The sequence below is a fragment of the Crotalus tigris genome, unplaced genomic scaffold (assembly GCF_016545835.1).
Source record: "Crotalus tigris isolate CLP2741 ecotype Arizona unplaced genomic scaffold, ASM1654583v1 scf7180000024281.4978605, whole genome shotgun sequence".
Classification (NCBI taxonomy): Eukaryota; Metazoa; Chordata; class Lepidosauria; order Squamata; family Viperidae; genus Crotalus; species Crotalus tigris.
In genome coordinates, this window is record NW_024100453.1 from 2,898,402 (window position 1) to 2,924,682 (window position 26,281).

Sequence of the window (26,281 nt, forward strand, 5' to 3'; positions counted from 1 at the left end):
AGTCCAGTACTGGACTGGGGTCTATATAAATAATTTAAATAAATAAATAATAAACATTGTAAACAGCTGGCTCTTGTTAGCTGTATATTTTTCTACTGGGTGACATAAAATAAAGCAAATGTCAATAGTAGAGCAATCAGACCTAAATCCAGCTTGGTCTTTGGCTAACAAGCCCTTTTGAATGACCTAGTCCCCCATCTTGTATAAAAAACATTTGACATACAACTTTGCTACAATTTCAATTAGACTAATAGGTCTATAATTTGAAGAATCATTCTTAACACCATTTTTGTAAATGAGTACCACAATAGAGAGCTCCCAACCAGCTGGAATTTGGCAGAAATTATTTAAACCTGTGAATAAAGGAGCCTGGCTGTTTACATGACATTTGAATAATTTAGGGGTAGAAGATCTTCTCCAGAAACTTTATTGGACTTATGAATGAGTCCTCTAATCTTTGATTCAGTCACTGGAGGCCAAGGTGCGGTGGGACTACACACCCTTTGTAGATCATTTTGTGAGAACTCTAGTCTACTAGAGTTATTTACTGCTTGAGGCACTAAATAATTAGCTGTAATATTCTTCTCACACGGTGTCTGTACAATGTTATCATTGTTACTGCAACTCTTTTTAGAAGATATTGCTACTGAACCAATCAGAGATTCTGCTGCTATATGTGTTGTTAACACTGTCTGTTGTAAGTTCTTTAATTTTCTCAATATTTCATTTCTTTCACTATTTGGCAGTGCTCCAAAAGAATGAATCAGCTGTACGGTACTTCTAGAACTTCATCTGTTCTGTCACCACTTGACTTTAGGTATTTATCTGAGTTGCTTAAAGGCCATTTACAGTGGATACAATAGCTTATCATTATACACACATGCAATTGTGAATAATTGAACCAGAGCAACTCTTCATCCTTGAGAGAAGAAATGTTATAGACCTGCCAGGACAGACACAAGCTATGTATTTCGGAATCCTTGAAATGACCTCTTTCTGTATAACTTTTCATAGGCCAGTAGACATCAAAAAGTGTGTTTCTTCCTGCCATTCCTGTTTCTAGATGTTTGGCCAACAAACCATCTTAATTGTTGTATCCTCTTCCTTCCATATAGAGGCCTTGAGACAAAGTTGTTTTGGACTATCATATGTCAAAGGTCAAAATATCATTCTAATGGTAACTAATATATTTTCTAAGATTTCACATTTCAGTTGATATTGAAGACCACGTCTGGGCTTTCTAGCACACTACTTCTGTCCACACAACTCTCTAAGAACCTGGGTATCAGGTGTATTAGACCATTCCTTGGAATTGCATTGCCACAATATTTCTCCTACAGCTTTCAACCCCACTTGAAATATCTCCAGTTTATTACCACCCTCTCCTGTTACTTAGAACACCCTCCTGCCTCTAATGTACCACTGCTCCCCCTTCTGCATCATAGAAGAATTTGTCAATACTCTGTACCAGCAATCAGGCCTGGAAACAGCCAAGTAGAAGTCTCTATCAGGAAGAAAAGAATTTGGATGCTTGACAACTGACTCACATTTATGATGGTTGCAGTGTCCCGAAGTCATGTGATCCTCTTTTGCAACCTTTTGACTAGCAAAGTCAATGGGGAAGCCAGATTCACTTAACAACTGTGTTATTAATTTAACAACTGCAGTGATTCACTTAACAAATATGGCAAGAAAAGTCATAAAATGGAGCAAAACTCACTTAACAAATTTCTCACTTAGCAACATAAATTTTGGGCTCAGTTGTGGTCATAAGTTGAGGACTGCCTGTATCTAGTGTCTAGATTATGTCTTAAGGACTTCTGAGCAAGCAGCATCTGAAGAAGAGGCTAATTGTCTGGAAAGATTTATAATTGACTGGTTTGAAACGTAAGGACAACAGTATCTTTCATCTCAGTGGTCTTAACCTTTTTAATGCCGCGACCCCCAACCGGTCGTGAGTCAAGGACTACTCAACCGGTCGTAAGTCAAGGACTACTCAACTGGTGCAGCACTGTTTGCAGAATGGGACTTTTGGCGGGCTCAGCAGGGCAGAGACAGCCTGGACAATTCCTATTGGCTTTTGAAAGCCAATAGAATTAGACTCTATTCAAGAGAGTCTATTCTATTGGCTTTCAAAAGCCAATAGAATAAAAGGGAGTAGCACAGCTAAGAAAAAGGGGGGAAAAATGGCGGACTGCGTTGTTTGGTGACCCCCGTGAAATGGTCATTCGACCCCAAATGGGGTCCTGACCCACAGGTTGAGAACCACTGTTTCATCTCAACATTTCTGATGCAGACCATATCTACTTTTTACCAATGGCATATTTTTTGTGAGGTGGGAGTTTAATTGAAAGAAAGTCATGAAAAGAAATTCGAACCTACATAATTAGATTCTGATTGATAACTAGCTGCAAAACTGAGTGGATGGGATATTAATAATATGTTTATTCATTCTAAATGGCAGAGATGAAAATCTATCCATTTCCATTTTAGAAGCAGTGAATGATAGAGAGCTCCTGAACAATGAAGAGCCAAGGTGATACAATTTTCAAATGTCAAGCAGTTAGCAGGAATCCTTTAATTGCTCAGCTAGATTACAGCTGTACAACTGAGCAGCCATTTAAAGACAGGCTGGTCAAACAACTAGCTTAAAAGTATGACAGCAGACATTTTAATGTTTTATAAAAATTTTGTTTGCTTTTAAATTACACCTGTGTGCTTACAGCTTTTAGATACTAAGCTCTATTACTGAGAGAAGATGCTATTTTTTTTAAATAATAAACAGTGCAGTCTGTTTTTTCTTTCCTGTTTTAAGGCAGTAGAACTAGAAAAATGTTTGATAGAAATAGAGTAAGATTCATCTCTTTTCCTCACCAGAGGAACACCCAGGGCCGTGATAAAATTGAGGTGGCTTATGATTTTCCTAGTTCAACTTGATTTATGCAAGAAATCCAGAACTAGATACTATAGTATTTCTGATTGGCAAACAGTTTTCTTTTGGGCTTTGGTAAATAAAAGCCAGCCCTTGGCTGTTTCTTATCCTTGGATTAGAGTAGATACTGTAAATCAGATCCTTATATTTCATGAGCCCTCGGTTTTATTGGACAATTTTGCATAACCTTTATAGATTGTTGGTTAATTACTGTTTGATACTCTAGTCTAGAAGCCTCCTTTCCTTCTTCGTAATATTTGTAATATTTAATTAATTCATTTAATCAAAAGCCAACATGGGTTTGTCATGCCAGACAAATCTTATTGCATTCTTTGACAAAATTAGTGGACCAGAGGAATGCTGTAGATATAATTTACTTGGATAAAGTAGACCACAACCTACTACTTGATAAAATAGAAAATTGTGGGTTAGACAGCATCACCATCAGATGGATTCGTAGCTGGCTGACTGGCTGCACTAAGCATGTGGTCCTTAATGGAACTGCATCTACATGGAGGGAAATGTGTAATGGGGTGCTCCAAGGCTCTGTTTTGGGCCCAGTGCTCTTCAACATCTTTATCAATGATTTGGATGAGGGGATAGATGGGGAACTCATCAAATTTGCAAACGACACTAAGCTGGCAGGAATAGCCAACACTCTAGAACAGCGGTTCTCAATCTGTGGGTCGCGACCCCATTTGGGGTCGAATGACCATTTCACGGGGGTCGCCAAACAATGTAGTCCGCCATTTTTTCCCCTTTTCCTTAGCTGTGCTACTCCCTTTTATTCTATTGGCTTTCAAAAGCCAATAGGAATTGTCGAGGCTGTCTCTGCCCTGCTGAGCCCGCCAAAAGTCCCATTCTGCAAACGGTGCTGCAAGTTGTTTGCAGCGAAGGTAAACTGTCTCGAAGTTTCCACCCCTCCCTGCTGAGCAACTACTAAAAATGTAAGTAAAAGAGGGTCAGGGGTGGGAGATGGGAGGCCGGCGGGCGCAGGGAGGGTTGCTGGCATGCATGGGGCCCGGCAGGTGCCTTACCTCCCTTTGGCTGGGCCAGCTGGTGGCCCAGCCGGTGGTCGCCCTGCGCCGTTGCTGCCCCTTGCCAGCTATGCCTCGGCCGGCGCAAGAGGCGGCACCACGCATGCGCGGTGCACCCGGGCAGGGAAAGTCCCCGACTTACGACCGGTTGGGTAGTCCTCGACTTACAACCGGTTGGGTAGTCCTCAACTTACAACCGGTTGGGTAGTCCTCGACTTGCAACCGGTTGGGTAGTCCTCGACTTACAACCAGTTGGGGGTCGCGGCATTAAAAAGGTTGAGAACCACTGCTCTAGAAGACAGGCTTAAGATACAGAGGGATCTTGACAGACTTGAACATTGGGCACTATCTAATAAAATGAAATTCAGTGTTCCAATATCTCAGGGACTGCTACAAAGAAGAGGGAGTCAAGCTATTCTCCAAAGCACCTGAAGGCAAGACAAGAAGCAATGGATGGAAACTAACCAAAGAGAGAAGCAACCTAGAACTAATTTTCTGACAGAACAATTAATCAGTGGAATGACCTGCCTCCAGAAGCTGTGAATGTTCCAACACTGGAAATTTTTAAGAAGAGATTGGATAACCATTTGTCTTAAATGGTATAGGATTTCCTGCCTGAGCAGGGGGTTGGACTAGATGACCTCCAAGGTCCCTTCCAACGTTGCTGTTATTGTTGTTGTTGTTATTATTATTATTATTATTATTTAACAGCTTTCCAGTTCCAGAGTAGGTAAGAAGGTGATTTTCTCCTTCACTTGATACATGAGTAGATTTTCAAAATGCTTTGCCTTTGAATTCAGAACTGTTGAACTTGCTGTTCTACAGGTACAAAAAGACAAAGGTTTTTTGTTTGGTAGAAGGGTATATGGTTCCCAACAGGATTTGGCAATAACTTTGGTCATGGAACAGCTTTTTTGTCCAAAGCTTGATCACAGATGCCAAACAAAATGCCCACTGCAAAGGGCTGTTTAAAATTCTACAAGCATCTTAGCAACCAGACAACATCTTGAAATAGGGTCAGCCCAATTGACAAGCACATGGAGGCATGCCTATTTCCCACTATGCTTTGCTCACACTGTTGTATAGTTGTGCTATTGCTAGGGGGCAACTGAGGTGACACCACATTCGTTCTTTCTGTGCATGAAATTGTAAGCTTCCTGCAGCACAAAATAATTATAGAACCAAATTCTTCTCTCCCAAACAAGGTGTTCTGCCAGGCATTTTATTAGTGCAGTAAGTGTGTTGTAACTTGTACTTATTTGTATTTGCAATTCTGGGCCATTTTACCTATTATAGCGCACACTATACTGAAAGGAAGGAATTTGCTCCTAAGTAGTGAGAATTTGAGCAGTGCTCATTTTCCAGCTCAAATTCCCACCAGCAGATTTTTACTACTTTCATTTGGTGTGTGGGTGGAGAACAGAAAGTTTTAAATAGGGAGAAATATTTAGTGCATCTATAGTTACACATATTACAGAGAGGGTAATGAAAAGGGGTTCTTTATAATGTTTCTGGGCTATTCTGACTTATCCAGAGGCTTGGAAAACATGGAAACTAAGATATTTTTTACAGGATTTATTTATTTTCTGAATTGAAAGATTTTCATTCACCTCTAGTCTGGTTGGCCAACCTAGGTATGAATTTAAATTTTCTTCAATGTGATATAGCAAAGCATTATAATTCCAATTCATTTTTATAGATTCCAGGTAGCTTAGGCAATCCTAGCTGGCTATTATTCTTACTGCTCTTAGTACTTTTTCACCAGAAAGGAATAGCTTTATCCACTTCACGTAGGAAGTATCTTTTGTTTTGGCAACCATATATTTGTGAGAAGTATTTCTGATTATAGAATCACTTTGTGTTGTGTCTTTGTAAGTCTTCATTCTGGTATTACACTAGATACAGAAACGGACATCTATTAGAATAAGCAATCCCTCTTCTTGGCTTGCTTTGAAGGGGACTTCTATATTCCACTGAAGTATAGTCATATGTTTACACAAATACTTCCAGAAAAATATATAGCACTAACAAAATGATATTATTATAATATCTTGTATGGTACCACACTTGTGATGGCTTCTAAATTAATTAGAAAATCTACGTACATATATTTCACATTCCCACTTTAATGTTTGTCCCAGTGTGTGGTATGAAGATGTGTATAGAGAAGCAGCACAGAAGGGGTCCAGTTTCCATTTCATTGAACAGTTTCTGTGGGATTAGCAACTTTACATTAAATAGAGAAGAAACAGATGGTACAACAAGCTTGATTTGCTTCTCCCTGCCAAAAAGGACATTTAGCTTTTGCTGACAATTGTGCTGGGGCTGGAAAGTGAAAAGAAACTGACTGATCTCCTCCACTGGTCAGGCTTACTCCCCTTCCTGGAAGAAAAAGTATCACAGCAGTGGGGTGATATCCTTTTATATCCACCAAAGGAGAAGATGCAGTGGTTTTTGGTCCCACTCTACCAATTGAACACCTGTGCTGACAGTGGCTTCTGTGGAAATGTAACAAATTCTGGTTCCCATCTATTGGTCACTGTCCAAGAAGGAAAAGCCACAGACTGTTCTTTCTAGAAAAAAGCAAACAGTTCAGCTTAAATGGAAGATAAATGCCTGAATATTGCTGTCTTTATTTCTGACCTTGAAGGAGGTACCATCTTTCCTCTTTCCCCTTTACTCTTGGTTGCTTGGTTGTCTTGACTTTAGATTGTTTGTGTATATGCATAATGTAGTTCATGCATTTATTATTTCCCACAGTTGGCTTCACTAAGTTGTGGGAGAATATGGCTGTGTGCACATTAGCCAGTCATATAGTAGTGCACCCTGCTCTTCTACTTATTAGTGCTTCAATCTATTTTCTAGCTCTCCTACAACTGATCTGAGTATGTTAGTTCAAGTGGAACAGGTCACATGTTGCTCAGTTACAAAACAGGGAAATGCCTGCTTTCCTAAATCTACCTGCCTCCCACGGGGAGATTAAAGTAGGTGAGCTGAAAATCAATTATTAGATGACATGATGTTGTTGAGAACAGAAGTGTTTAACAGAACATATTCCTATTTAACATTAATATGCTTTCATTGGTCACTAGGGATGCAAGGGATCTTTTAAATTAATGGATTTTCTTGGAAAAAGTGAATGAGCAAGGTGGTTGAAGCTTGCCAGTGTAATAAGGGCACTAAAGCTTTCCCACTCCCAATCTCCAGAAATAGAAGCCAGATCTCTGAATGGTTCCTAGTACCACAATTTCTAACTTAAGCAAAGAAAGAAGGAAAATATATCTCAATAAATCATTGAGTCAATCTATAAATAGCAGAGTCAACTTCTTCAAAAGACAAAGGAGCCTGTGTCTGCCATACTAAATTAGCAATATGTGTTTGCACTATGCTTGTCATTCTTGCACACATAAAAAAGGGTTTGGTTTTTGATTGCACAGATAAAACCTGAAGAGTTGAGTAGGATTTTATATTGCCTCTGCTATGGGCTGTAAACGAGATGAAGGCAACATCATGTCTGTTAAAAATTTCTTGAGATGTCTTTGTGCTATTGTTAGAGGAACATGAATGGTCCTTAAAAGCTGAATCAAAAACTTGCTCTCCTGTCTGTCCTGGAAAGCTCCATTTCAGAGTCTTCTATGCCAGGCTTTGATGATAATGTACCAACAACAGAGTTACACCTGTGGAAACATAAATGTGGCATCTGGGTCAGACTCACAATGGCAGAAGAACTGTCTGACAGAATGTTTGGAAGGATTTGAATGCTTTTTACTTAAAACAGCATTTTTATTATTGCTGGTGAAAAGAAAAGTTCTTCCAGCTTCATAAATCCTCAAGAAAAGCACTTGAAACAATAAGGTAATCTAAAGGGTTAAGATTTAAAGCTGGAATCCATAAATTAGAAGTGATAGAAATCTTTTTCTTATATGTGTAGAAATGTGGCTGGCTTCCTCAACTAAAACCTCATTTAAGCTTCCTCAAAGGTTAAAAGATTTCCATATTAAACCATCCTTTATATAGTTCAATGTTTACAATTATCGTGTAGCTTCCCCTTTGACACAACTGTAATTAAGGCCATCTCAACAGACAGTTCTGCCAACAGTCTTGAAAAATTGATTTATTGTGCTAATCTAATTCAAATTAGCTTGTTTCTATCCTACTTGTTTCATCTGTATATTAATTAGGTCACTGATAGCCCTACAACTTCAGACGAATGCTTCAGAATTGACCTGAACCGTATGGGATTTCAATATCCCACTTCAAAGAAGATAAAAAGGCCAAGCCTCTTTTGAATTAGCACAGCTCCTGGAAATTTCATGTATAAATCCAGAGAGTATTCATGGCAATAATGTGGAAGCAGTATGCCATTGTCTTCTTCTAATACACATTTTGATTTCCCAGTCTAAGCTATGGCCCCATAACAACCTGGTCTGATTCTGCTTAGGACCAAAGAGCAGAGAAAGTTATTTTGGTGCTGTTCCCTCCTGAAGTTGATTGAAAGAAAGTATCTGATAAGAGAACACTTGGTACTAATTTCTGAATTGTACTAGCACTGAATATATCCTGAGCCTTTTACTTTTGGGGGCCACATGCTACATGTTTGCTTCTACAAAAGATTTTTTCCCCATTCTTGGTTTTTTTTCAGTTCTCAACCACTCTTGGAAAGCTCCAGGAAATTCTTATCTTCCTTGATATGTTGCAGTGCAGCAACTCTCTCTCAGTACCCTTCATCTCCTCCCACAAAGCAACAAGCATATAGTTAAGAAAGTGTAGTTTGGATCCTCTTCAGACAGAAAGATAAACACTGTACAGACTTTACAAGTCACAATAATGCTCCCTCATTGTCTATGTTGAATGGGCCTTCTCTGCCAACTCCCTTCATCAAACTTCCAGATAGATCTTTCTTGTTGCCTTGTTCTATGACAAGCTCCCAGAAGTTGCCTCTATGGATGAGGAAGAGCATGAATTGATTGAACAAAATGAAAAAAAGAAACAAAAGTAAGGGGGGGGGATATGCCCCTGGTATCTCCACCAAACTATTTGCCCACTTCCCATTTGGCTTTCATTAATTCTGTAAGACCAGAAACAAGCAACAGCTCCTAGTATACTGAAATCCCAGCTCTTCCCCAATTTCTGGACATACAGAAAAACAAGATAACCACTCAAAGATCAAACACAAGGCTAAATTTATTTGGGTCATCCTTTTGCCACCTTAGGACACTATATTTTTATACTCAAGCAACATATAATGCAAACTTTGTTCAGAACAGTTTGCCTGAGTAAGACCTGGTCCTTTCGCCATTGAGATCTGGTGACATTTAGCAGTGCAGTAGCCAAAAGCCAAATTGGCACACAGCCAGGAAAAATTGTGTATCTTTATGTTGCACATTTACAAATGCTGTAAGTAAATTAAAACAGGGCAGTATACTGATTAGAACAGTGGTTCTCAACCTTTTTATAGCTGCGACTCCGGTTGTAAGTCGAGGACTACCTGTATTTTCCTGCCCGGGAGCGCCGCTCATGCATGGTGCCGCCCCCTGTGCCGGCCAAGGCATAGCTGGCAAGGGGCGGCGGTAGGCAGGCCCAGGCGCTCCTGGGCGGCCACGGCAGCGACGGCACAGGGTGACCACTGGCTGGGCCACCAGCTGGCCCAGCCCAAGGCAGGTAAAGTAAGGCACCCGCCAGGCCCCATGTGCGCCAGCAACCCTCCCTGCACCCGCCGCTGCCCCGCTAGCCTTACCTTGGCCGCCACTTTTTCGGGGCGGCGGCAGGCAGGCCCAGGCGCTCCCGGGCGGCCGCAGCAGCAACGGCGCAGGGCGACCACCGGCTGGGCCACCAGCTGGCCCAGCCCAAGGCAGGTAAAGCACCCGCCGGGCCCCATGCGCGCCAGCAACCCTCCCTGTGCCACCGGCCTCCCACCTCCCATCCCTGGCCCTCTTTTACTTACTTTTTAGTTGCTCAGCAGGGATGGAAGCTTTGCAGAATGTTTGCCTTGCAGCACCGTTTGCAGACTGGGGCTTTTGGCGGGCTCAGCAGGGCAGAGACAGCCTGGACAATTCCTATTGGCTTTTGAAAGCCAATAGAATTAGACTCTGTTCAAGAGAGTCTATTCTATTGGCTTTCAAAAGCCAATAGAATAAGAGGGAGTAGCACAGCTAAGGAAAAGGGGAAAAAATGGCAGACTGCGTTGTTTGGCGACTCCCGTGAAATGGTCGTTCGACCCCAAATGGGATCGCGACCCACAGGTTGAGAACCGCTGGATTAGAAGATAGGTAAAGGTAAAGGTTTCAACTGCCCAGTCATGTCTGACTCTAGGGGCAGTGCTCCTCTCCATTTCCTAGCCAAGGGAGCCAGCACTGAACTCACTTCTGTGGTCATATGGCTGGCAAGACTATATGCATGGAGTACCCAAAGTGGTACCTATTTAGCTACTTGCATTTGCTTGCTTTCAAACTGCTAGGTTGGCAGGAGCTGGGATGAGAATGGGTGCTCAGCCCATCATGCAGTGCTTGGATCTTGACCTGCCAACTTTCCAGTCAACAAAGCCCAGTGTCTTTACTACTAGGCCACCACTCCCCCTCTACTAATTAGAATCCATGCTTAAATCTCATTTTCTGATTTTTTGTTTTTTGTTTTTTATTTCTTAATTGTCCTTTCACCCTTTTCTTATCTGATTAAATAAGATACTAGGTCAAATATAGTTGGCTTGGTTTGGTATATAAGTATGCATTTTGTATTTAAGTGATTTATTTTCTTTTAAAATATAATTGCACTCTATTTTCACATAACAACAACAACAACATAACACCCCAGACTTAACAATTGTCGATAAGAAAGACAAAAAAGTCTGGATAGTGGATGTGGCAGTGCCTGGAGACAGCAGAATAGACGAGAAAGAACTGGAGAAGATAACAAAATACAAAGACCTACAAAAAGAAATAGAAAGACTGTGGCAAAAGCAAGCAAGGGTAGTACCAATAGTAATAGGCTCCTTAGGTGCAATCCCAAAACAACTGGAGCACCACTTGAATACCATTGGCATTGGCAAATTCGCTATTAGTCAATTGCAAAATGCGGCCTTACTAGGAACTGCTTCCATCCTGCGACGATATCTGTAATACCATCAAACATCCACATCTGCCTATCCCAGGTCCTGGGTAAGGACTCAGTAGGTAGACAAAATGCCAAATCCAGTCTGAACATCTGGCTGACTGTGCGATGATCAATAATAATAATAATAATAATAATAATAATAATAATAATAATAATGATAATGATAAAACCTGGCAATGGCTAAGAGCAGGAAAATTGAAGAAAGAGACCGAGGGACTAATTCTGGCTGCACAAGACCAAGCCTTAAGGACAAATGCATACAAAGTCAAAATTGAGAAGACAGCAACAGACAGTAAGTGCCGCCTATGCAAAGAAGCTGAAGAAACAGTGGACCACTTGGTAAGCTGTTGCAAGAAGATTGCACAAACTGATTACAAGCAGCGGCATGACAAAGTAGCAACAATGGTGCATTGGAAGATCTGCAAAAAATATCATTTGCCTGTAAGCAAAAACTGGTGGGATCATAAAATAGAGAAAGTCATAGAAAATGATAAAATTAAACTGCTCTGGGACTTCAGAATTCAAACAGACAAGCACCTGCAACATAACACCCCAGACTTAACAATTGTCGATAAGAAGACAAAAAAGTCTGGATAGTGGATGTGGCAGTGCCTGGAGATAGCAGAATAGAAGAGAAAGAACTGGAGAAGATAACAAAATACAAAGACCTACAAATAGAAATAGAAAGACTGTGGCAAAAGCAAGCAAGGGTAGTACCAATAGTCATAGGCTCCTTGGGTGCAATCCCAAAACAAATGGAGCACCACTTGAACACCATTGGCATTGACAAATTCGCTATTAGTCAATTGCAAAAGGCGGCCTTATTAGGAACTGCTTCCATCCTGCGACGATACCTGTAATACCATCAAACATCCACATCTGCCTATCCCAGGTCCTGGGTAAGGACGCGATAGGTAGACAAAATGCCAAATCCAGTCTGAACATCTGGCTGACTGTGCGATGATCAATAATAATAATAATAATAATAATAATAATAATAATAATAATAATAATAATAATACCATCAAATATCCACATCTGCCTATCCCAGGTCCTGGTTAAGGACTCGATAGGTAGACAAAATGCCAAATCCAGTCTGAACATCTGGCTGACTGTGCGATGATCCATAATAATGATAATAATGTTGGAAGGGACCTTGGAGGTCATCAAGTCCAACCCCCTGCGCAGGCAGGTAACCTTATACCATTTTGGATAAATGGCTGTCCAGTTTCTTCTTAAAAACTTCCAGTGTTGGAGCATTCACCGCTTCTGGAGGCAGGTGGTTCCACTGGTTAATTGTTCTAACTGTCAGGAAGTTTCTTCTTAGTTCTAGGTTGCTTCTCTCTTTGGTTAGTTTCCATCCATTGCTTCTTGTCCTGCCTTCAGGCGCTTTGTAAAATAGCTTGACTCCCTCTTCTTTGTGGCAGCCCCTGAGATATTGGAACAGTGCTATCATGTCCCCCCTCGTCCTTCTCTTCATTAGACTAGAGGCATACCCAATTCCAGCAACCATTCCTTATATGTTTTAGCCTCCAGTCCCCTAATCATCTTTGTTGCTCTTCTCTGTACTCTTTCTAGAGTCTCAACATCTTTTTTACATCGTGGTGACCAAAACTGGATGCAGTATTCCAAGTGTGGCCTTACCAAGGCATTGTAAAGTGGCATTAATACTTCACGTGATCTTGATTTTATTCCTCTGTTAATGCAGCCTAGCACTGTGTTGGCTTTTTTGGCAGCTGCAGTACACTGCTGACTCATATTTAAGTGATTGTCCACTAGGACTCAGAGATCCCTCTCACAGTTACTACTATTGAGCAAGATACCCCCTATACTATACCTGTACATTTGGTTTTTCTTGCCTAAATGTAGAACCTTACTTTTTTCACTATTGAATTTAATTTTGTTAGATAGCGCCCAGTCTGTCCAGATCTTCCTGTATCCTCAGCCTGTCTTCTAGAGTGTTGGCTATTCCTGCCAGCTTGGTGTCGTCTGCAAATTTGATGAGTTCCCCATCTATCCCTTCGTCCAAATCATTGATGAAGATGTTGAAGAGCACTGGGCCCAGAACAGAGCCCTGGGCCATCCATGTTGAGGACCACACGCTGAGTATGGCCGGTCAGCCAGCTACAGATCCATCTGTTGGTGGTGCTGTCTAACCCGCATTTTTCTATCTAATTCCACCTTAAGCATGTGGCAATATATATATTTTTACATGTACATTTATGCACTTTCTTCCAAATACGTTTGACTTCTTAGATTGGCATAATGCCACAGCTTCTGAGAAACAGGTGAATTAAAGCTCCAGTAATGTTGAAACACATGAACAAGCAAGCAAACAAACAAAAATAGGAACTTCCCCCATGTTCTTCTGTTGGTAGGTAAAAAAAAATTGCTCAGTCAAGCAGATGTTGCTCTTTAACAGTTGCTGATTTAAGCTTTACTCAGTAGGTGCTACTGTATATTTCTTTCCTGTGGGTTTTTATTTGAAAACTCTCAATATTATGTCCTATAAAACATGCATGTTAATTGCTTTGATATGCCATTTAGAGAGAAAAACACAGAAGTACATTAAATAAAAGCAAATGAAAACTTTTTGGTGGGTTGGGAGGTGAGAGTGGCATTCTAAAGAAGTACTTGCCAGGCAATTTACCAATTGAATTTAAGAGACCGTAATGAAATATAATGAAATAAAATGAAATAAGAGTAGGAGAACTGTTCTCCTAAAAGTGTTCTCCTAACAGTGTTACAGTGTCACTCTTAGGAGAACAGTGTTATTCCTAACAAAGTTACTCCCAACAGTGAGAACAATTTACCAGTTGAACGGCTTGCCTTCAGAAGTTGTGGGTGCTTCACCATTGAAGGCTTTTAAGAGACTGAACAGCACCTTGTCTGAAATGATATAGAGTCTCTCACTGGAGCAGGGGATTGGAGTAGAAGACCGCCAAGATCCCTTCCAACTCTATTTTTCTATATTCTGTATCCTGACACATAGGTTAGACAGAACTGAGTAGGAGAGATATCATATGCTATCTCTGAGCAGCTGGATGGGCTCTCTACTCATATCCATGTTGATGCCATAACAATATATCTGGCTTTGCATGATATACTGAGGTGTAAATAAATTGCATGAGATGAATTCACACAACATATCAAAGAAAAATGTGATTGGCTAGTTCACAGTGTAAATCTGAAGTAGCAGCCCCTGTGTAATTTATGTAAGCTTCCTTTGAGGATGCTTATGGAACAAGAGGCAGAACAATAATGAAATAGAAAGGGAACTCTATTAAGAGAGTTTATTCGCTCAGAAGCAACCATGTCCAGCTAGATTGTTAGTTTGCTCAGCCTGGTACAGAATATTTTCATAATATTACATACCATGAAGAACAGTATTAGGCTAAAACACAGCATCCCAGAACCAACATGAAAACTCTTCCATTCAATATCTGGAGTTTCAGTGTTTGATAATGAATCGAAACGAATTTCTTCAGATTGGTATGTAATACAGAATAGCAATAACAATGTTAGTTATATAGAATAGTCCCATTGAGTGGCTTCTTGAAGCTTCTTTTGATCATAGTGGTGTTTAAAGTATAGTGGCTATTTTTGTTTGCTGTCATGTCAAAAAATGTTTATAGAAATCTAAGTATTTTTCAGAGGCAAAACAGCAACCTGTTTAGATTTTCTGAACATCCATTATATTACAGTATAATGCAGAAAAGTATATAACTGCTATCTCTTGAGCAATCCTAAGTTGAAAAAGTTTACCCAAAAGCATTTTCTAAATATAAATTCCTGTCTTTTCAATACTGTTTTCTTTTCTTTTTTTTCAGAAATAATGATGGTCATAGAAGATGATAGAGTATTTTCATGGCTGAAGTGATTCCACCAATTTGCACCACATTGAAACACTCTATGATTGATTTTCTGCAGCATATTCAGTAAACACATTGCAAATGAAGAGGAAAATTGTGGGTGAGTTGTGAAGTTTGCTCCATCAAAATTGAATTTCAGCCACTTGCAAATGCCTCCCAGGGCTACACATGACTTACAGCTGTGTGCAATATCTACTGATGTCAGGGACAAGAAAGAAAATTATACCAAGTTGTTTTAGAATAATGCATCATTTTTCAATGCCTTTGAATACTGTTCAGTTTTATTTTGCACCCTTTCTGAATTAAATAATTATTTCTGTCATTGTAGGTTGTAGGTTTATGTTTCTATCACATAGCTAAAAAGAATTAACCATATACATTTTTGTAGTCAGTTTAGTTTATTGTTAGCCTACAAACCACAATACTTATATCAGGATTTGAATACACAGATTTATAAATCTTAGACATCTTTTTTTCTTAACTCTATAGCCTATGCATCTTTGATGTATTGCAGAAAATACATCTGATACATAAAAATCTATTAACTAATTCAAAATTAGAAGAAGCAATAGTAACAGCAGAAATAGTAATATTTTTATTTTGTATGTGTATACACCTAAGTGGAGTGCAAGCAGAATAAAATACAATACTAATATGAATCACAATATAACATTATAATAACTCCAGCACTAGCATATTTTAAACCAGTATCAGCCACTGCAATCACCAAATTATTATTCCAGCTTCAAAATGATACTGAAAAAAGAAGCATTTTTATAGGCATATTTATCAGGTAATTAGACTCAAAATGTAGCTTGAGAGAAAGCCAATTCCAAAATGCAGAGCTAGATGGGAGAAAACTCTGAAACATGAGGTAGCTATTCCGACATATGCAAAACTAATTCACAAATATGAATGACAGTCAACTTATTCAATTAGCCGAGTGCTCTTATATGTCAGTTTAAGTGCTAGTCCTCCACACTGTTCTAAATCTGAAGGGAAGAATGGAGTCCCAGACAACAAAATAACAAAACAAAAATAACCATCAAAGTGTGAACTAATTATCCATCTTAACAGTAACAAGTTGAATTATCTGGATATTCAGAAGATAAAAATTGCTGGTCCTTGTGGATTTCTCAGAGATTTTAAAGAAAGGTTCTCATTGATAAGAACTCTTAAATCACATATCACTTGCAATACTGGTATCTCATTGTCATGAAAGAGAAGGAAAGCCACTCTGTGTTAGTCATCTAGACATGGTTGGTTTTTTTAAAATATACATTAGGCTTTTATTATATTTTAACTCCTGTTAGTACCCAGAGTTGCATGACTGAGACTGGCGATCATCTTAATTGATATGTAAATAAGACATAATCTTTGCCCATTCTAATGCTCACATATCTAATCTATCCCACTGAAATAAATATAGCAAGAAATAATAAATATTACAGTAATCTAATTCAGAAGGAAGTTTTCAATTTCCTCAAATCTATAAGAATATTGAAAAAGGTAGATTTCACTCTTTCTTCCTATTCTGGTTAGGATTTTTTTCCCTAGTCTTAGTGGACACTGTACTTTTTCATCTCAAAACTATAGAGAGAAAGATATGTCTGTCCTTAAAATTATGCCTTGTTTTAAAAGTTGCTTTGTCAATGCAGTTTTCCAATTTCACATAGTTTTTAAGATGGTGTCTTTTAAAACTATAAAACTATTTGCAAGCCAAAGGAAGCTAAAAATTGCATTTACTTTTTTAAAAAATGAATGAAATGTCAAGACAGTTCTTCCGTATTTGCTTCCTTTAAAAGACCCAGTGTGCTTCCAGCAGTACAAGGCTCTATCCTGAGTTTTCTTTCCATCTGGTGGAATGACCATGTTAGTCCTACATGTATTATTTTTGATGACAGACAAAAGCTGTCATGAATTGTTCTGAAGTCTGAACCCCTGAAATTTACTCTCAAAAGAATGTTTTCTACATCTTACCAAAGAATTAACCTCTCAAAGATAATTGACTCAAATTAATTTGTATCCTGATTACATCTCTGAGTTTATAAATAAATGGAATTGGGTCTTCAAAATCAGTTATCCCAGATCAATTACTGTAAAAAGAGGGTCAGATTGCCTTTCAAACCACCAATTCTGTCAACTATGTCATCTGAAAAGTCTTCCTTTAAGAAAGGAAGAAAGACTACAATTTAAATTAGAGAGCATTTAACTTTCTACAAACTTAGTTCTTCAATATTCTTATCCTAAATTATTGTTGCTGAGGAACAGCAATAATAGCAACAAACTTGACACAGTTGTCATTCTTTATATATAAGTAAAAGTACCAGTGACTTTGATTGACTGAATGAGTAAAAAAATCACTCCCCACAGGTATAATTAGCTAGCAGTTTATATTCCTTAATTTAGATAGATGGGATGCTGTCATGCAGTATTATCATCACAGTTGACAGTAATCACCTGAATATGTTTTGAACATATAATTAACAGCTGGATTCTTACACTGTACCTTTGCCCTGGCAAAGCCACTATAAGCATTTTTTCTCCTCCTTAAATCCATTGGATTAATTCATAAATGGTTTTAGTGTGACTTATAATCACCTATAAGTAACTCTTAAGGATTCAATAATCTAGTTCATAGGACAATGTATATATAGTTTTCTTCAAAAATAAAATTGATTTTAAAAAAAGTATTCTTTGGGGCTACCAAAGAATCTTTGGGTTGGAAAGATCCAGATTGCCACTAGATGGCACTAGATAGAGGCAGAATATTCTCTTTGCCACCATCTTGTGGTTTTCAGAACTTTCCATCCCATACTTCGTAGCTTTAGCCTTCTTGAATTTGGTGCCCTTTCTATATTTTGGGGATTGCAGTTTACAGAATTAGTATTCAGTGTTTGACTCTAGAACAGTGGTTCTCAACCTTTTTAATGCTGCGACCCCCCCCAACCGGTCATAAGTCGAGGACTACTCAACCAGTCGTAAGTCGAGGGCTACTCAACTGGTGCAGCACCGTTTGCAGAATGGGACTTTTGGCGGGCTCAGCAGGGCAGAGACAGCCTGGACAATTCCTATTGGCTTTTGAAAGCCAATAGAATTAGACTATATTCAAGAGAGTCTATTCTATTGGCTTTCAAAAGCCAATAGAATAAAAGGGAGTAGCACAGCTAAGGAAAAGGGGGAAAAAATGGCGGACTGCGTTGTTTGGCGACCCCCGTGAAATGGTCGTTCGACCCCAAATGGAGTTCCGACCCACAGGTTGAGAACCACTGCTCTAGAATATAAATGGAATAATATTATATGCAGTATTCACAAGATTTTATATTCTAGCATAAAAAGTCAGTGGGAACCGAAAGTGATCTGCTGAATGACCATTTCCTCCAAGGATTAAAAAGAGTTATGTACTTTGTCAAATAAAGCTGGAGGCACCCAAACTTACATGCAGCACACATGTAGGCTTTGGTGGCTACCACATTTCCCAAAATTGCCATTAAATTATAACTTTAAGTAAAATAGAAGACAGAAATGATTTAATTTATAGGAAGTAGCCATATTAAATAATCCATTTTCCTTGAATTTAAATGTAAATCAACATCATTTTTTTTTCTTCTGGCCCTCCCAGTCCACTTTGGGGTATGATCCATGCATGCCATTCAAAGTCCAGGTAAAGCTGCATATCATATCATTAATAATAATAATAATAGTAGTAAAGTTGGAAGGGACCTTGGAGGTCATCTAGTCCAACCCCCTGCTCGGGCAGGAAACCCTACACCATTTCGGACAAATGGCTGTCCAGTCTCTTCTTAAAAACTTCCAGTGTTGGAGCATTTACTGCTTCTGGAGGCAGGCTGTTCCACTGATTAATTGTTCTCACTGTCAGGAAGTTTCTCCTTAGTTCTAGGTTGCTCCTCTCCTTGATTAGTTTCCACCCGTTGCTTCTTGTCCTGCCTTCAGGTGCTTTGGAAAATAGCTTAATTCCCTCTTCTTTATGGCAGCCCCTGAGATATTGGAATACTGCTATCATGTCCCCCCCTTGTCCTTCTCTTCGTTAAACTTTCACAAGCTTTCCTATGAAAGTCTCATGATAAGAAAGCTGAAAACTTGAAGTTCAATTAATCATCTATATTTTCTACTACATTTAAACTTTGTCTTTCTCAAAGATCGAAGCCATGGATCAGTTTACATAAGGATTCAGTTCTTCCACAATAAGCGATTGACAGTATCAATACATTAGTAAATGATATATCTGAGATTGAGTCAAGTGAACTGGAAGCTTTGCCCTTGATGTTATTTCATCAGCATCCTGACCAATTCATTTTTAGACCCTATTATGAGTAATACTTACTCATGGATAACAAAACACACTTTATTTACAGGTGTAATATCTGATAACCGATTAATAAGATAGCAACCACTTAGATTTTTCTCTCTCTCTAAGGAATGAATGAAATCCTCTAATGTAGTAAAAAGGAAAGCTGAATAGAAGCTGTTACATTATTTGTGAAGAGATTGCTGGCTAATGCTTTTCAGTAATGTGTGAAAATACCTCTGTAAATGAGAAGTGCAGATGGACCAGATGACATTATCTCTGACATATTTTCCATTAGGATGGGTTTCATAAGTAGACCCACTGTTAATTATATTTAGTTTCTCTTTGTTTGCAGTTGTCCCCTTCACTGGTTTTTCCTTTCTGCAGGTTCTGTGTTCTTTATAATTTGAGTCTGAAGTCTTTTATTGACCTCTTGAATTTTCTCTGGTGCATTAGCCCCCAATTTTTCTAGAACTCCGAACATCCTGTGCATTTTCTATCATGTACGGGTAATACTTGATTAGTGATTGCAGTTTGTCCTGGTAACTTGGTTGCTAATGAAAATCACATGACCACGACTGTGCTTACGTTTTACTTCAGCTTTCCTTAGGACAGGGGTCCGTGGACTAGTACCGGGCTGTGGCATGCCAGCAACTGGGTCGCACAAACAAGCAAAGCCCCATCTGTGGGATGCAGGCAGCACACAAAATCATGCACCCTCCGGTCCGTGGAAAAACCTCTCTCCATGGAACTGGTCCCTGATGCCCAAAAGGTTGGAGACCTTTGCCTTAGGAAACTAACATGATCCTTCAGTGTGAAAGGCTGTATGTATATATGTACAGCCATAGTGGCATGGTGGTTAGAATGCAGTACTGCAGGCTAACTCACTGCTCACTCCAGGAGTTCGATTCTGAGGTTGGCTCAGCCTTCCATCATTCCAAAGTCAGTAAAACCAGGATCCAGATTGTTGGGGGTAATATGCTGACACTGTTAATCGATTACAGAGGGCTGTAAAGCACTGTGAAGCAGTATATAAGTCTAAGTACTATTGCTATATACTCATACACACCCACATACATGTATATATATTGTGTGTGTATAAATCTGAGTTTTTGCACAATAATGGCAAAACCTTGTGATATTTAATATTTTTATCCGAAATAAATATTCCTATCTAGTTGAACTGTCTTTTGCCAAATCCAGCTAAGAGTTAAATGAAATACTGTATTTGGTACCTTCAGATTTGTAATTTTCTGCCACGATTGGGTGGGAGCTTGGTGACTAGTGACTGAGAAACAAATTGTCTAGGTTAAGGAGCCAATCCCAGAATATGCTTTTACCCAAATTACTTCCAGATCCTCAAACTAACATGACCAAAGGGCAACAGTTTGGGAGTTTATAATCCCAAACTTCTTTTGGGTAATAGATTGGGGAGGGCTAATTCTGAATCATGGTGGAAAGTTGATTTTTCTGCTTATTTATTTATTTATGAGACTTATATACCGCTTTAAGTGCAAGCACTCTCTAAGCGGTGTACACCAGTAAGCAATGTATATATATATTTACATTGCCCCCAACAATCTGGGTCCTCATTTTACCTACCTCGGAAGGATGGAAGGCTGAGTCAGCCTTGAGCTGGTGAGATTTGAACTGCTGACCTGTTGAACACAGTCAGCTAAATTGGCCTGCAGTACTGCACTAACTGCTGCGCCACCTCAGCTCTTGGTAAAGAGGTGTCATGGTAAAGCAGAATATCTGCATCTTGTATTTAAAATTCCTGTTTCAGGCTCTGTGCAGCTCTACCTTTTGAATAGTTTCTCTGAAACAAGAGAAAAACCTGTCATTTATAGGACAATAATGCAGGACAACTTGAGTGTTAAAGAGCCATTGGTCAGTTACAATCCGTAGAGCCTACATTGATATATTTTCATTGAAATAACTTTGAATTTGAACCTCTGCACATTTCATTATTTCCATGAAAAAAAATACTTATCCACTATGAATACAATTAAAAAAGATGATTAAACAACCAGAAATAAAAACTAAATTATACCCCAAATATATCCATGCAAACACCCTTTCAGATCTAATTTAATCTTGTGTAACTGTATAGTGGCTTGATCCAGATGACGGGGTAGGCATAATGAAAACCTTAATGCTTCCCTCAAACCCTTCTATTGGTCAAAATTCTACCAGACTTTCCCTATCTTACAGCAATTGTTTTGTAAAACTCCATTCGTGTCATTAGAGTTTAAAAAAGAAATAGATTTTTTAAAAATAAAATCTATTTGGCAAGGAGATCATTTAAACTATTCCCTACTTGCAGTCCTGATCAGGTTATCATATATTTCCCTTGAGGCAATGGCTCCCAATCTTTTCTATACCCCGCACCCCTAGAACATTTCTGATATATTCTCGCACCCCTTAAAAAGTTTGAAATAATGGCAACGAATTATGCAGTATACACTATAATTTAGAAAGCCCACATTTTTGCACCCCCTGGAATATCATCTCGTATCCCCAGGGGGTGTGAGCACCCCTGGTTGGGAACCCCTGCCTTAAGGTAAAATAAATCCAAAAAAGCTGCTGCACAATATGTAGTCAGCCATGACCTCAAGGCTGGGTATATATAAACAACACTGTCTACTGCTGAAGTAACTGTAAATTTTAGTCAGCAGTGGAGTATCCTACCTGTGTATTATGTCCCTAATTGATATCTTTTAACATTCTTCTATATCCATTGAAAGAGTGTCGATTCCCCTTATCTTAATTTCCCAAGAAATTTCACAATTGCATTGGCATAATTGCTCAAGGAATAGTGCCACTTTAAAAAATGGCTTGTGCCTCCAAGAATGCAGACAGGGTGCCAAATACATCCAGTGCTCACAGCAAATTCTTCAACTACTGCACAAGACTGGCTTCACAAGCGAGATCATAGATGCGCATACCAGTGAACTGAATGCAGGCTCAGTCATCAGTCTTGCCCCGCCCTCTGGTTTTAAGCTGTTAGTCCACCTGTTACAGTTTATTATTGCTATTTCAAGAAGACTGTATTCAAAAAATGCTGCGCAACTGAAAAACCAAATAAGCACTCTGAGATGACATTATCTAAATGGGTTGAAGTAGAGTAGATTATACCCACACCAATTTGTTCCTTTATCCATAAGTTCATCTTTTTTCCCCCCTCCACATTCTCTGGGACTCTCCTCTCTCATTCTGCTCTCAATAAAGAACAAATACATCTTTCATCTACCAAAGCCAGCTGTAAAAGGCTTTGAGTGTATGAGTGAATGAGGTCTAAGAAAAATAGGAAGTTAGCAGATCATCTTGTGGGTACTAATGAGTTACTAATGAGTTTTGTTTAGAAATTTGCCATTAATAAATAATACATCATGAATGAATGAAATGTGGTTGATGGCTGGGATCTCAGTTTTACACTTACACGCCACACATATACCTGCCTTTCTAGATACCTACAGTACATGTCTCTTAATCCACATTTCTCTTTTTGACTATCCTATCTGAAAATTATCAGACTTTAATTTTAAAATGGTCATGCTATTCTGACTACAACAAGCTAAGTGTGAATTCTGATAGTGGCTTTCCTCAATGCATTATCAAATGGCTTTCCTGAGTGCATTAGAAACAGCATGTAGAAGTAGCAGGAACTAGCTTTTAAATAGCATGATCATTTGGATTTCTTACATGTCTCAAAGACTCGTCACTATTGCTACTGATCAGGCTGAAATCTGTTTATTTCTTTGAAACAAACATCAACCTGTTTTAACCTGCATATGGCAATGCTGAAGGAGATCCTGAAATCACTGTCTTATTGGTATACTAGAATAATTTTAAGCTCAACATCTTTTGTACTATAATTCTTCCATAGTCAGATTGCTATCTTGACAGCTCTCACCATGCCATCTGTATGGATGCCTTTTTGTTCCTCTTGTGTTTCTTAGCACAGAATTATTATTTTTCAGAAGATGGTATATGAGAGAGATTTGAATCCAACTCCAGGCTGCCAGAAGCCTTGAAATGTAAAAGAGAACACTCTGGAAATGCTTATCTCTGTAAATAGCCATGTACATGTTATGTGCTAAACCCAGTTTCTGAAAGTACACAGTAGATTTTCTGATGAATGCAGTTGGAAGTATTGTGACCATAGCAACCTTTCTCAACTTCCAGACATGTTGAGGTTGCTTTTATACAAATTGCTAAACTGCAATAAGTTTTGAATGTGAGTTATGTTATAGGTCATATTAATCAATTAGGTTTTATGTAAGGCCCAGTTGGCTGAAAACACTGGGAATTGTAATTTCAACACAACTGAGGAGTATCAGAGTGGGGAAAAGATACTGTACTATGTTGCTAATGAAGCTAGATGCCCACAGTGTTCAATCTATAAGCTTTGAATTAGTGTCCCCATATGTGCTCATAAAAATCATTAATATAACAGCAGCAAGTAATTATGTCTCTCCCAGATATGGCTGCAATTTAATAATACCACACTATATGGTTAGTACTGTATCTTTGAATGTTCAAGACATAGCAGTATGTTTCATCATCTTCTATTAGGCTGGTTTCTTAGTCTATGGTGTTAACATCTCCGATTTATACTTCCTCATCCTTTAAAGTTAAGAATTCCTGCTTTGAATTCATCAGAAATCCTTTGGAAGTTGGCAGTGTGCCTGGAATTTAGAGAATGTGAAACAGTACTATCATCCTTGTACTTATATTTGCAATGTTTTGGCATCAGATATCTAGATGCCAATGAATAAGTGTTTGGATAATAGAACTCTGACCATCTGTCATTTATTGTACCAAAACAGATATATTTAGTTTGATGCTGGAAATATAGCTCTAGAGAGATTTTTTTTGTTTGTATGTTTGTTGCTTTAAAATTGTGGCTTTTTCATTTTCAGCTCCCCTCCAATGGGACAAAAATTATAGAGGTTTGAATTATAGTGAAAGCATTCAGGGCTGCTTTTCAAAAACTAGAAGCTTTGAAGCTAATCATTAGAGTTCAAAGAATATTTTATGTCCCATATGGATCATTGCTTTCTCCTGTTGTTTTCTGTCTCATCAGTTTTATAAAGTTTAATTATTTATCCAGTCAATGGTAAGGACAGATTTCATAAAAGAGTGCAGGCATGTTTGATCTGCAGGTTGAACATCACCTTGCTTAGTGATGGAGTTGCTGGTCCCAATTACCATAGTTAAGCAGTAATTGATGATATATGTAATGTATGTAGTAATGACCTTGGGAGGTAAGGAGAAGAGATGCTGCCTGGGGAATGATTAGATAAAAGAGGGGGGAGGCACAGCTGAATAATGGCTAAAGAAACTTAGAAAGAATGTGCCCCAATGTATCATATGGTAAGAAGAGACAACAGAAGATTTTACTTTTAGATTTGCAAGATTCTTTTAGCCTTACATTAAAGTAGAATTAGTTTACTTTGTCATGCTTCCTGTCTGGTCTACTTTGGACATATAGATGAAGGATCATTTATTGGAATAGATGATTTTCAAAGAGCCTGGTCCTTTGCCAGGCAGGCTTTATACGTATGTGGCAACCAATATTTTGAATCACATCTGGAAGTCAGTGCAATTTCTGTAAAAGTAGTGTTGTGCTGGTAAAAATATGAAACATCAAAAATGGTCCCTGCTGCTACATTTTGGATCAGCTACAGCTTCCAAATGCCTTTCAAGAACATCTTATATCACAGTAATCCAAATAGCATCCCACAAAGCAGAGACTTCAGGCTTGATCTCCCTCCCTCTAACTAATGGCCACTGGAACTGGCCCTGGAGAAAGGAGAACCATTGTAGCACCATGCCTCCCACTCCCAACTCCCTAAACTGGCCCAGAAGAATGCCATAATTAATGATATTGAAGACTGCAGAGAGATCAAGGAGAACCTGCGTAATCCTGAGCCTGCCAAAGATCATCAACCTGTGAGATCAGTATTATCTCAGTACTATGTCCAGACATGAATCCTGACTGGAAGGGGTCCAAATAATCTGCTTCTTCCATGACTCTGGCCCTCCAGACCCTCCACTGTGGGATCCAGTGATGGCCCCTTAAGGAAGGGGCAGTCACCCATTGCATAAATCCTCCCACCTGTCACCTTCCAAGAGAATTTAATCAACCAAGAGGGACAGGGATCTAAAACAGGTGGCCAAGCTTACAGTGCTGAAATTATACCAATCAGGGCCAATAGGTTCAAACTCTTCAGAGGCAAAATGATGTCTTAGGCAATTGCACAGGATCTGTACTGCCAGATCCCAACTCCAAATGAATTTGAGTAACTTTATTTAAAAGCTGTCAGGGGTAATCCTTACAGAAGGCCTGATGGTATTCCCCCCAGCTGTTTACTGAGAACAGTAGGAGAGAGGGGTCCCTCTAAACAGACTACTGGTGAGATCTCCATAGATGCAATAAGGGCAGAAAAATAACTCATTTTATTAACCTTACCACCTCAAGATAGTCCTTATAAAAAGCTCTTACCCTTATAAAAAGCTTGATTGGATTTGTTCATTTTCCTCCAGCAGCATCCTAGGTATCTCTTCTGCTGTTTCATCATCTGCACCTTCTAGGATCCCTGCACATTCCTGAGTTCTTGGATAGCAGAGAATCTCCTAACTCTGAAAGTTTTGTTGTGAGGGATAATACTGCACTGAAGTATAAAAACATACTGTCTGTTGAGCAATATGATTTTTTCCCCTAGAACTACTATTCTTCAGTTTGATTGAATGTGACAGTTATGCTAAAATGTATTCAGAAAATAAAATGACTTATTCCTTTCCTAGGATTTAAATATTGCTTATCTATTGACATTGATACAGGCTCATAACAAAGTGGAGGAAAAAGAGCCGTATCTGTCAGTAGACAGCCTTTGATTCTCTTTGGTCATCTGTGGCTAATGCATATAGCTGAAATATGGACAAATAAACCCAACATCTCAGTCAAAATGCTATCTCCTTTAATTCAGTATAATGAACTGGTGATCCATCAACA

General features: G+C 38.9%; 1 long non-coding RNA gene across 1 annotated transcript in view; it reads left to right on the plus strand.

Moving 5' to 3' along the window:
• LOC120299169 overlaps positions 1–26,281 on the plus strand; it is a 61,422-nt gene that overhangs the window by 26,714 nt on the left and 8,427 nt on the right. The window contains exon 3 of the long non-coding RNA XR_005554356.1: positions 14,910–15,051. This is a non-coding gene — a long non-coding RNA (uncharacterized LOC120299169). The remainder of the gene's footprint in view (positions 1–14,909; positions 15,052–26,281) is intronic.